This window comes from Myotis davidii, unplaced genomic scaffold (assembly GCF_000327345.1).
Source record: "Myotis davidii unplaced genomic scaffold, ASM32734v1 scaffold585, whole genome shotgun sequence".
NCBI classification, from domain to species: domain Eukaryota; kingdom Metazoa; phylum Chordata; class Mammalia; order Chiroptera; family Vespertilionidae; genus Myotis; species Myotis davidii.
Genome location: NW_006295981.1, coordinates 5,984 through 17,818, shown reverse-complemented (window position 1 = coordinate 17,818; position 11,835 = coordinate 5,984). Strand labels below are relative to the sequence as shown.

At 41.9% G+C, this 11,835-nt stretch overlaps 1 pseudogene; it reads left to right on the top strand.

Moving 5' to 3' along the window:
- Positions 1 to 2,570: 2,570 nt before the first annotated feature.
- On the top strand, positions 2,571 to 3,109 carry LOC102774888 (annotated as a pseudogene).
- The last annotated feature ends 8,726 nt before the right edge of the window (positions 3,110 to 11,835 follow it).

Here is an 11,835-nt window from a genome sequence, read left to right as displayed (position 1 = left end):
AAAGAGCACTCCTAAAGTTATAGCGCCAACCTGGAAAGTTCACCGTGGACTCCGACTGCTGGGGAGGCCATGCTGCCATACTCAGGTCCTGAAGAGGGGACTGCTGGCTATACCCAGCCATGACTATAAGGGACCCTTTATTTTCCAGGGAGCTTTTGTTGTTTTTGTTTTCACCCAGGGATATTTTTTCCACTGATTTTTTTTTCTAGTGGAAGGAAGGGAGAGGGAGAAAGAGAGAGGGGGAAAAGGCAGAAAGAAACAATGATGTGAGAGAGACATATCGATTGTTTGCCTCCTGCAGGCACTCCAGCTGAATCCAAGGATCAAACCTGCAACCCAGGTACATGCCTTGACCAGGAATTGAATCTGTGACCCTTTGGTGAGTGGACCAACTCTAACCATTTAGACATACCATCCAGGGCTGTTTTGCGGGGAGGCTTTTGGTGGAGACCCAGACAGTGACTAAACTGTATGGCTTGGAAAAGAGGAACAGTCTCCCCCACCTCGAGCACACTTTCACACCCATCCCACAATCTGTTGTGCCACTTGGCCTGCCCTGTCCTGCTGGGTTTGGCAGCACAGGGAAGCTGTATCTTTTTCTCCATCCTTCTGGGTTTGGAGCCCGAGCATAGCTGGGACTTTCAGCCCCACCCTGCTGAGACCAGCCATGCAGAGAGATCAGAGTGTCAGGTAGGACTGACCTTGGGCCTATCCTACTTGGTTTGGTGGTGCAGGGGTTGGGGTAGGGAGTGGAGAGCTGCACAGAGCTAGGATTTCTGGACTGTGTCTCCCAGGGATGCTTCTGTCCTGGATGCCAAGGAGCGAGTACTGGACGTGTGGCTGCATTGAAGGGATGCAAATCCAGGCTTCCTTATGAGTTAAGGATGCACTACCCTTGGAAGGAGAAGTGCCTGCTCCCCTCCTACAAATTGCAGGTATCACCCACAATGGGAGACCGTTTGGATCAGCCTTGGATACCCTTGCAGGGTGCAGTTCCATGGGGGAAGGGCAAGTAGCTCAGAATGAGGACATTCAAAGTGTGAGACCATCAGCGGCTATTGTCTGGGACCAGGACAAAATGCTTAGCCTTCTTCTGCCAGTTGGGCCAGCATCATCCTCAATGAGAAACACTTTTGATCCATCCCCTTGAACTCAGGGTGGCTGAGTTTGCTTCTGCAAAAGGGATAGAAGGCTTTATCCTACCTGAACCTGTAGTGAGCCTTTTTAGGGGGAACTGGAGTTGGAGACTCTGGCAGAGACTTAAGGGTTTTGCTTTAAACTTGGAGCTACTTTCCCCTCATTCAGTTCCTGACTGCTGATCTCCAAGTAGGGGACCCACTAACTCATCAGGGCTAGCCTGGGCTCATCTTATAGTCTCTCTTTGGAAGGCTTTGGAAGAAGACCAGGTAACCTCTTGGGGTGGGGGCGTTGCTGACAGGTAGAGGCAGAGCTCAGGGAGCCTTGGTCCTTTTACAGATCTGCTACCAGCTCTAAGCTGGAAGAAGCTGACCCTTTAACACAGATTGACCCCTCCCACACATATTCAGGTCCAGTACATGCAGACACAAATAATGAATAGCATGGTAGCTACAGACAGGTAGCCCAAGACTGGTTATATACAATACCTGACAGTGATCTGTACCTGACCCTACCCAAGTGGACCTAGGACAAACACAACCAGTGGTGAGCTTCAGATGACACCAGAGCTTGACACAACCGGCCACATAAATGGCACAACCAAAGGGGAATTCCAGCAAGCACCAGACCCTGCTGAGAACAACCCAGCCGCAGAGGGTAGCCCCTGCACAGCATCTCATACATGGTGATTGAGGTTTAGCCTTATAATAATGCAGCCTGAAGAATTAACTCCACCCACAAAAGGGCCAACAGCATTCATCCTCAACTACAGCATATAATCCATAAGAAACATTCCTGGGGAATAGAGCTCAGGTGATCAGAAAGATAGTGCCACTGAGCCCAACGAGACACCTAAAGACTGTACCTGCACAGCAGCTTGACCACCATGGTGGAGTTGAGCCTCACAGCCAGCCTGAGGGTAAATACCAACCAAGAATGGGCCAACAGCAATCAAGACCTAATTAATAACAGGAAGGCCCACATAACCCACACAAGGGATATTCCTAGAACACCCAGCTCAGAATATCAAGGAGACTGCTCCACTGATTCCCACAGGACATTGACTACATAAGACCACCCCACAAAGATTGGAAGTCATAGCAGTTCTATCTAATATATATAAACAAAAACAAAGAGGCAGCCAAAATGGGGGACAAAGAAAAAGACCTATATAAAAGAATAGGAGGAATCTCCAAAAAAAAAAAGAGCTAAATGAAATGGAAACAAGCAATTTATAAGATATAGAGTTCAAAGTAATGGTGATAAAATGCTCAAGGAACTTAGCGAGAACTAAAGTACATAGAAACCATAAAAAAGACCCAGTCGGAAATTAACAATAGCATATCTGACATCAAGAATACAATGGAAGGAGTAGCAAGCTCTGAGGTTTTTAGTGCCAGTGTCATGGTTCATCCTCTAAAAGTGCCACTGTCATGGTTCATCCCCTAAACTACATCATTGCTGTGTCCCAGAACATGGGCATCAGCAAGAATGGAGACCTGCCTTGGTCCCCACTCAGAAATGAATTCAAGTATTTCCAAAGAATGACCACAACCTCTTCAGCAGAAGGTAAACAGAATTTGGGTAGGAAGACCTGGTTCTCCATTCCTGAGAAGTATTGGCCTTTAAAGGACAGGATTAATTTAGATCTCAGTAGAACCTCTGAAAGGAGCTCATTTTTTTTGCCAAAAGTCAGGATGATGCCTTAAAACTTATTGAGGAACCAGAATTAACAAATAAAGTGGACATGGCTTGGATAGTGGGAGGAAGTTTTGTTTATAAGGAAGCCATGAACAAGCTTGGCCATTATAGATTCTTTTTGATAAGGATCATGCAGGATACATTTTTTTTTTCCAGAAATTGATTTGGAGAAATACAAACTTCTCCCAGAGTTTCCAGGTGTTCTTTCTGATGTCCAGGAGGAAAAAGGCATTAAGTACAAATATGAAGTATGTGAAAAGAATGAATAATGTGAAGGTGTTTTCTGATTCATTTCAAGTTGTTCCCCATCCCCTCCAAACAATTATGTATTTAACATTAGAGAAAGATATTTCTGTTAATTAGATATATGAATAATTATTTCTAAAAAAAGAGAGAGAATACAATGGAAAAAATAAAGAGGTTGGATGAAGCAGAAAATTGAATCAGCAATTTGTAACGCAAGGTAGACAAAACATCCGATCGGGAGAAAAGAAAATTAAAAAGAATGAGGATAGTTTAAGGGACCTTTGGGACAGCATGAAACCTAACAACATCCGCATCACAAAGGTAATGGAAGGAGGAGAAAGTGAGCAAGACATAGAGAAGATGTTTGAAGATATCATGACAGAGAACTTCCCTAAGCTGGTGATAGAAAATGTCACATAAGTTTAAGAAGCACAGAGAGTCCCAAGCAAGATGAACCCAAACAGGCCCACATCAATACACATTAAAATGGCAAAGGTTAAAGATAAAGAGAGAATCTTAAAGGTAGCAAGAGAGTTCCCATAAAACTGTCAGTGAATTTCTCAAAAAAAAACCCACTTCAGGCCAGAAGGGATTGGTATGAAGTATTCAAAGTACTGAAAAGCAAGTACTTGCAACCAAGACTACTCTATCCAGCAAGGCTATCATTTAAAATTGAAAGAGAAACAGAGAGTTTCACAGACAAAAAAAAACCCCAAAAATCAACTGAAGGAGTTCATTATCATCAAACCAGTAATGCAATAAATGTTTAATGCACTGTTTTAAAAAGAGGAATTAGAGAGACAGAGAAAGGTAGCTATAAAGAAAAAATGGCAATATAGAAATACCTATTAATAATAACCTTAAATATAACTGGATTAATGCTCCAATCAAAAGACATAGGGTAGCTGAATGGATTAGAAAACATAACCCATATATATGCTGTCTACAAGAGACCTACATCAGAACAAAAGATTCATACAAGCTAAAAATGAAAGGATAGAAAAAAATATTCAATGTAAATTTTAAAAAAGCAGCCATAGCAATATTTATATCTGACAAAATAGACTTCAAAACCAAAGCCATAACAAGAGACAAATGCATTCACAACATAATACTAAAGGGATCAATAAAAAAGAAGATATAATCCTTGTAAACATATATGCACCACATATAGGAGCACAAAAATATAGTTTTAAAATCTTGATGGATTTAAAGGGTGAGATTGATAGAAATACAGTCAAAGTAGGGAATTTTAACTCCCATTGTAACCATTGGATAGATCTCCCACGTAAAAAACAAAACAAAACAAAACAATGACCTTAAATGACACATTAGATCAGATGGATTTAACTTAAATTTACAGAACATTTTATTTCAAAGCAGCAGGATATACATTCTTTTCAAGTGCACATGGAACATTCTCAAAGATAGGCCACATGTTAGGACACAAAATAAGTCTTAACAAATTCAAGAAGATTGAAATAGTATCAAGCATCTTCTTGATTACAATGGCATGAAACTAGAAATCAACCACAATAAAAAAGCTAAAAAATATTCAAACACATGGAGGCTAAATAGCATGTTATCAAACAATAAATGGGTTATCAATGAGATCATGGAAGGAGTAAAATGTACCTGGACGCCCTAGCTGGTTTGGCTCACTGGATAGAGCATTGGCCTGTGGACTGAAGGGTTCTGGGTTGATTCCAGTCAAGGGCACATGCCTGGGTTGTGGGCTCAATTCCCAATAGGGGGCATGCAGGAGGCAGCCTATCAATGATTCTCTATCATCATTCATGTTTCTATCTCTCCCTCTCCGTTCCACTCTGAAATCAATAAAAACATATTTTTTTAAGAAAAAAAGTACCTGGAAACTAATAAAAATGAACACAACAACTCAAACTCTACAGAACACAGCATAAGTAGTCCTAAGAGGGAAGTTTATAGCATTACTAGTGGCTCGTGCACAAATTCATGCACATTAAAAGGAAATTAATTAGAAATATTTTAATATCGCTATTCGCCCTTTCTCTATAATAGAAGTGTCAACCAAATTCACGATCGTCAATGACAGATCTAAACACACACATGTGATTGGTGCCAGCGAGAGCTTTATATGTATCACGCATGCGCAAGTCAACTTAGCCTTGTATATACTAGAGGTCCGGTGCACGAATTCATGCACCCATGGGGCCTCTCTGCCTGGCCTGCGGGATTGGGCTGAAACCAGCTCTCTGACATTTCCCAAGGGGTCCCAGATTGTGAGAGGGTGTAGGCCAGGCCAAAGGACCCCATCGATGCACTATCAGGGCCGGGGAGGGATGCAGGAGGTATCAATGACATCGGTATAGGAGAGGAAAAAGAATCCAAAAGAAGGTGAAAGGATTGGAACTTTATTAGAAAAAAAGAGCATACACATTCTCTTTGGAGGGGAAGATATGTTTTAGGACATACCTCCTGGGATTGCTCTGAGGGATCTGAGAAGTTTAAGGCACCAGCTCTGAATCAAGTTCACTGAGGGTTCCCTAGGGCAAGCTCTGCGAGTTGCATCCACTGGCCAGGGCAGTTCCTGCAATGTCCGTAGCTCTGTCTGGGAACCACGGCTCCTGAGTAAGAGGAGACCGCTCTCCATCTCTTGCTTCCATCTGAGGTCAGGTCTTCTCTATGGGGCTGACAGCATAGGCCACCTGCACTGTGGCCAAGACAATGGCAGGCCCTATGGCAGCACTTAACTGCAGAACTTCTCCAAAGGTTCCACAATTTTTTGTGACTCCACACATGTCAGAGAGCAAGATCTGTTCTTTGACATTTGTTCCCCAGTCCTCAGAAGGACCCAAATCAAACCAGGCAGTCAGTTGTCCAGTGGTTCTTTGGACCTCATTGCATAAAATTTATCTTTTTAAGGGTTCTTTTCCTCCAAAGAATGAAAATGCTTTATAGACTTCATGTACCAACCTCATCAGAGGTCAAAGGGGATGTGCATTCATGCATGTGATACACAGGGAAATGCAGGCAAGGGTGTGCACAATAAGCCAGGACTTTAAGTCTGCCACTCCAGGATTTTACCTCTTGCCTTGCTGTTTTCTTGCAGCTATGTGACCTTAGTAACTTATTTTCCTTGAGCATCAGTTTCCTTGTGTGTAAATGGAATAGTAACATTCTATTACAGGCTGTCATGGACAGTATGGGGCTAGTGTATACAAGTGTCCAGCATAACTAGCTCCTATCTCTCTCAGGTTCCTAAGCACAGTCTCAGCATCATCAGGAAGCATTCAGGCATATCCGTGATGGGGATGCTCTGCAGCATTGCCTTGTTCCTACATGCAGTTTGTGCATAAAAAGTCAGAACGGCATCTTCATTTGTGGGCATTGAAAACAGAGCTTCTCTCCAGCAATTTTCTGTCCTTATGGTGGATTTACGTTCAGGCCATTGGCACATTTTCCTTGATACTTGGCAAAGAGCATCCTAGGGGTCACTACAAATTGAGAATATCCTGGAGCTTGAGAAGCCTCTGCTATGGCTTAGATTTGGCCAGTGTTCTTCATACCTTATATGCCTCCTCATTCTAAGAAGATTCCAGGCAACCTACAGAACTACAACCAAATGTAAGGTAACAAATCATGTAAAACTGGCCCCTAAGATGCAGGGCCTTATAGATCAGGCTACTAGGGGTGGGCTTTGAATTTGGCTCTGAACATTTCAGCAGCCCATGTGAAAAGGGAGATATATTTAGTAAGCTTCTGATTCTATGCACAAATATTCATCTAGCAAAGCCATGTTCCCAGAAGCATAAAGTGTTTTAGGTTGTATTGAGTGTGTACTAGTATATATTTGCCACCATCAAACCCTTGGGACTTTTGTGGAAATGGGTGCTTATTGGGTTATACAAAAACAACTGTCTTATGCCTGAACTCAATTCATTTATAATGTGAAAACAAATTTAAGAAAAGTTTCAGTGGAAGATATCCTGAGGAGATTTCATGGGAAGAAATGAAGTGCCAGGGTGCCCTGGCCTGTTTTCTTCTCTGAAGGGCTCTTCAACCAGCACCCGTAAGTCTTATCTACCCTTCATTGCATAGAAAAGCACAGAAATACAAATATGGGGTTTCCTATCCAAAAGGTATGTGTTTTAAAACAGCTAGCTTTGACCATACCCTTTCAAAGTTATTGAGGTTTTTCCTTATAATATATTAAAAATAGTCAGTCTAACAGGGAACTCGAAAAATACAGTAGTTTTCCCTTATCCATGGTTTTACTTTCCATGGTTTCCATTACTACAGCCTGAAAATATTAAATGAAAAATTCCAGAATTAAGCAATAAGGTTTAAACTGCCTTTGTTTCTGAGTAGTGTGAAGAAATCTCCCGCTGTCCAGCTCTGTCCTGCCTGGGACATGAATCATACCTTTGTTCAGAGTCTCTACACTGCAGATGCTCCCCAACCATTAGTCACCTAGTAGTTAGTATGGGTGATATAGATCAACTGTTGTGGTCTCACAGTGCTCGTGTTTAAATCATCCATATTTTACTTAATTGTCCCAAAGTACAAAAGCAGTGATGTTGGCAATTCAGATATGCCAAGGAAAAGCTATAAAGTGCTTCCTTTCGGCAAAAAGGTATGTATGTGTAGGAAAAATACATAGTATATATAGTATTTAGAACTATTTGCAGTTTTAGGCATCCACTAGAGGACATGAAATGTAACCCCATAGATAAGGGGGCCTATTGTATGTAATCCCAGTTGATGCTGTGAAACCATGATTCTTTGTCCTTAGCTGGGAATCTCTCTCTCTTTTTAAAAATATTTATTATTGCCGAACCTGTTTGGCTCAGTGGATAGAGCGTTGGCCTGCGGACTGAAGGGTCCCAGGTTCGATTCCGGTCAAGGGCATGTACCTTGGTTGCGGGCACATCCCCACTGGGGGGCGTGCAGGAGGCAGCTGATTGATATCTCTCATCGATGTTTCTAACTCTCTGTCCCTCTCCCTTCTTCTCTGTAAAAAATCAATAAAATATATTTAAAAAAATATTTATTGTTGAGAGTTTCACAGATGTTCCCCTTCTTCCCCCCATATCCTACCTCCAGCAGTTCCCACCCTAACCCAGGTCTTCACCACTCTATTGTTTGTGTGCATAGGTAATGCATCTATTCATATAAGTTCATAGTCTCTTCCTGTTTCCCCTTCCCCCATTCCCTCTGAGATTCATCAGTCTATTCCATGTTTCCATGCCTCTGGTTCTATTTTATTCATCAGTTTATTTTGTTCATTAGGGTCCTTGTTCGTTTATTTTGATATTTTAGATACAATTGTTGATAGATGTGTATTTATTGCCAATTTATTGTCCATATTATTTCTTCTTCTTCTTCTTCTTCTCCTCCTTTTTCTTCTTCTTCTTCTTTCTTCTTCTCCCTTTTCTTCTTAAACAGTACCCTTCAACATTTCATGTAATACTCGTTTCATGGTAATGAACTCCTTTAGCTTTTTCTTGTCTGTGAAGTCTTTTATCTGGCCTTCCATTCTAAATGGTAGCTTTGCTGGGTAGTGTAATCTTGCTTGTAGGTCCTTGCCATTCATCACTTTGAATATTTATTGCTACTTCCCTCTGGCCTGCAATGTTTCTGTTGAGAAATTAGCTGACAGTCATATGGGCACTCCCTTGTAGACAACTAACTGCTTTTATTTTGTAGCTTCTAAAATTCTCTCTTTGTCTTTAACCCTTGGCATTTTAATTATGATGTGTCTTGGTGTGGGCCTCTTTGGGTTCCTCTTGTTTGGGACTCTCTGTGCTTCTTGGACTTATAAGTCTATTTCTTTCACCAGATAGGGGAAGTTTTCTGTCAGTATTTCTTCAAGTAGGTTTCCAATATTTTACTCTCTTCTCCTTCTGGCACACCCATAATGTGAATGTTGGCATGCTTGAAGTTGTCCCAGAGACTCCTTACACTATCTTTATATTATTGGATTTTATATTTTTCATTTTTGCTCTTCTTATTGGATGTTTTTTGCTTCTCTATATTTCAAATTGCTGATTTAATTATCAGCATCCTTTATTCTACTGTTAAATTCCTGTAAATTATTCTTTATTTCAGTATGCTTATTTTCTGACTGGTCCTTTACATGTCTTTGAAATTCTCACTAAGTCCCTTAAAGCTCTCATTAAGATCCTTGAGCATATTTATAACCATTGTTTTGAACTCTGTATCTAGTACTTTTCTTGCTTCCATTTCATTTAGTTCTCTTTCTGGAGATTTCTTCTGTTCTTTCATTTGTGACATTTTTTAAAAAATATATTTTTTTATTGATTTTGTACAGAGAGGAAGGGAGAGGGATAGAGAGTTAGAAACATCGATGAAAGAGAAACATCGATCAGCTGCCTCTTGCACACCCCCTACTGGGGATGTGCCAGCAATCAAGGTACATGCCCTTGACCAGAATTGAACCTGGGACCCTTCAGTCCACAGGCCGATGCTCTATCCACTGAACCAAACCAGTTAGGGCCATTTGTGACATGTTTTATTGTCTCCATATTTTGGCTGCTTCTTGTGTTTGTTTCTATGTATTAGGTAGAACTGCTATGTCTCTTGGAATTGGTAAAGTGGCCTTATGTAGTAGGTGTCCTGTAGGACCCAGTGGCTCAGCCTTCCTAGTCACCTAGCTGAGCAATCTAGGTCTGCTCTTGTGTGGGTTGTGTGCACTGTCTTGCTGTAGTTGAGCCTTGTTTGCTGTTGGCATACTTGTGTCTGTGTAGATTGGTAATCTTGTATGGTCTGAAGCTGTCCACTGGGTGCACCGGCTCTGGGGCCTCCAAAGAGGTGCAAAATCAGCCACTTCCTGGGGTACCTGGCAGGAGCTACAGAGAGATCTTCAGATGGCTGTTACTTATGTTGGGCTTGGAAGTGTCCACAAGAGGCCAAGCAATGAAGCAAGGCAGGCTGCTGCTAGTGCCAGGCCTTGGGCTTCTTCTTAATAAGTATGGGACAGCTGACACCAGTTGCTGCATGTTTGAGAGATTTTAGGGAAGTCTGAAGCCTGAACCAGGACAGGCCATTCATATGGGAAAGCCACTGCAAACAGCTTGGGTGGGGCTGAGAATTTGGTGGGACAGGGTCTCAGTGATTCACCATGGTGGAGCAAACAGTGTGAACTAGGTTAATGGAAACTCAGATATGGCTGCCAGTCAGCTCTGTGGTGGGGGAGATATCAGCATATGAAAAATGACCCCTATAAGCACTCCTGTCAGAGAGAAAGACACCCCTGACTTCTTGACCTGATTCCAGACAATCCCTGTATGTCCCTGGATATCCCCAAGCTGCTTCCCCAGCACTGGAGCTCAGAGGTAGTGAGTCCATGTAAGTTCATGCACTGGCCCTTTAAGAGGAACTGCCTGAGCCTCCAGAAACCTCCATGTCACTCAGCCACAATCCCTGCTACTTTTTACAACCCAAAGTTATGAAGAATTCTGTTCCCAGCTATGGAACCCTGGGATGGGGGAGTGGTGTGAGTCTTGGACTCTTGCTCTGCAGCCAAGATATTCCCCTGAATAAAAACATACCACATGTGGGTGTTGGACCAGCTGTTCTGTGCCTACCAGTCTCAATGTGCATTCTTCTTTACTTCTCTAGTTACAGTACTTCCATTTAGCCAGCTTTCAAGTGGTTCTGAATGATGATTGGTCTGTATTTTAGTTGTAATTTTGATGTGGTTCTGGAAGGCATTGAGTACCTGCATTTACCTATGCCACCATCTTCGTTCTCTAGCTGGGAATCTCTTAAAGTTACATGTGGGTCTTCAAATCCCCAGTAACAGAAAAGGCTCCTTTGGGAAAGTCTAGGCCTGAAAAACCTGAGTGAACTCTGGACAGAGTAACTGCCAAGTATTTCTTTGTAATGCTGTGGAGGTGGGAGAAGTGAGCAGGAGGTAATCAAGTATGTGGTGAGAGAGAGCAGAGACCGGTGAAAAAATCAGAACACACTGTGAAGCCACAGAGAGTCCCCTATCAACAACAATAGCCAAAATACTCTCCAGGAAACTGAGAAATATCACCCTCATGCATTAAGTTATTTTAAGCTTCCATCTCAGAGCCCACCATTTCTTCCTTCAGTTACACATTCCTACTCCTCTGCTCACCCTGCAGCCTTCTCTCCTGGTTATGCAATTGACATATTGTCCTGCTGGGTTTTTCAAGGGCAAGCCCTATTAACTTTCCTTTGTTCTGAAAGAAGATCCTTTCCTCCTGCTAGCTCTGCCTCCCTGGAACTGTGGCTCCCCTGGAAAGTTCTTGTTTTTGTAGTGCTTTCTCAGGAGGACACGGATCAGGTTTGCCTTGTTAAATTAATGAGGCACACTTAGAATCAAATATTGAACCTTGACAGTGATGGGGCTATTCCTCCTCAGCTGTGGGGGAAGTTACTATTCTTATCTAAGAACACTGATTAGTCTTTTCTCTTTCCTGCAGCAACTTGACTCAATTTTTCAAAGATGTTATCATTAATACTTCTTCCCAGCTTCTTATTTTGAAATTTTTCAAACTTGCAAAAAAAAAAAAAAAAGTTAAGAATCAGGTAATCTCTTAACCAAGATCATCTTTTGCTTGCTCTGTTTTTCTGTCACTCTTTTTCCTTCCCTTTTTTTCTTCGGAAATATTTAAAAGAAGGTTGTAGTCATCACAACAGTTAACCTCTAAATAAATACGTCAACATGAATCTCCTTAGAATATTCTCCTATATATCAATAATATCATTATCATTACT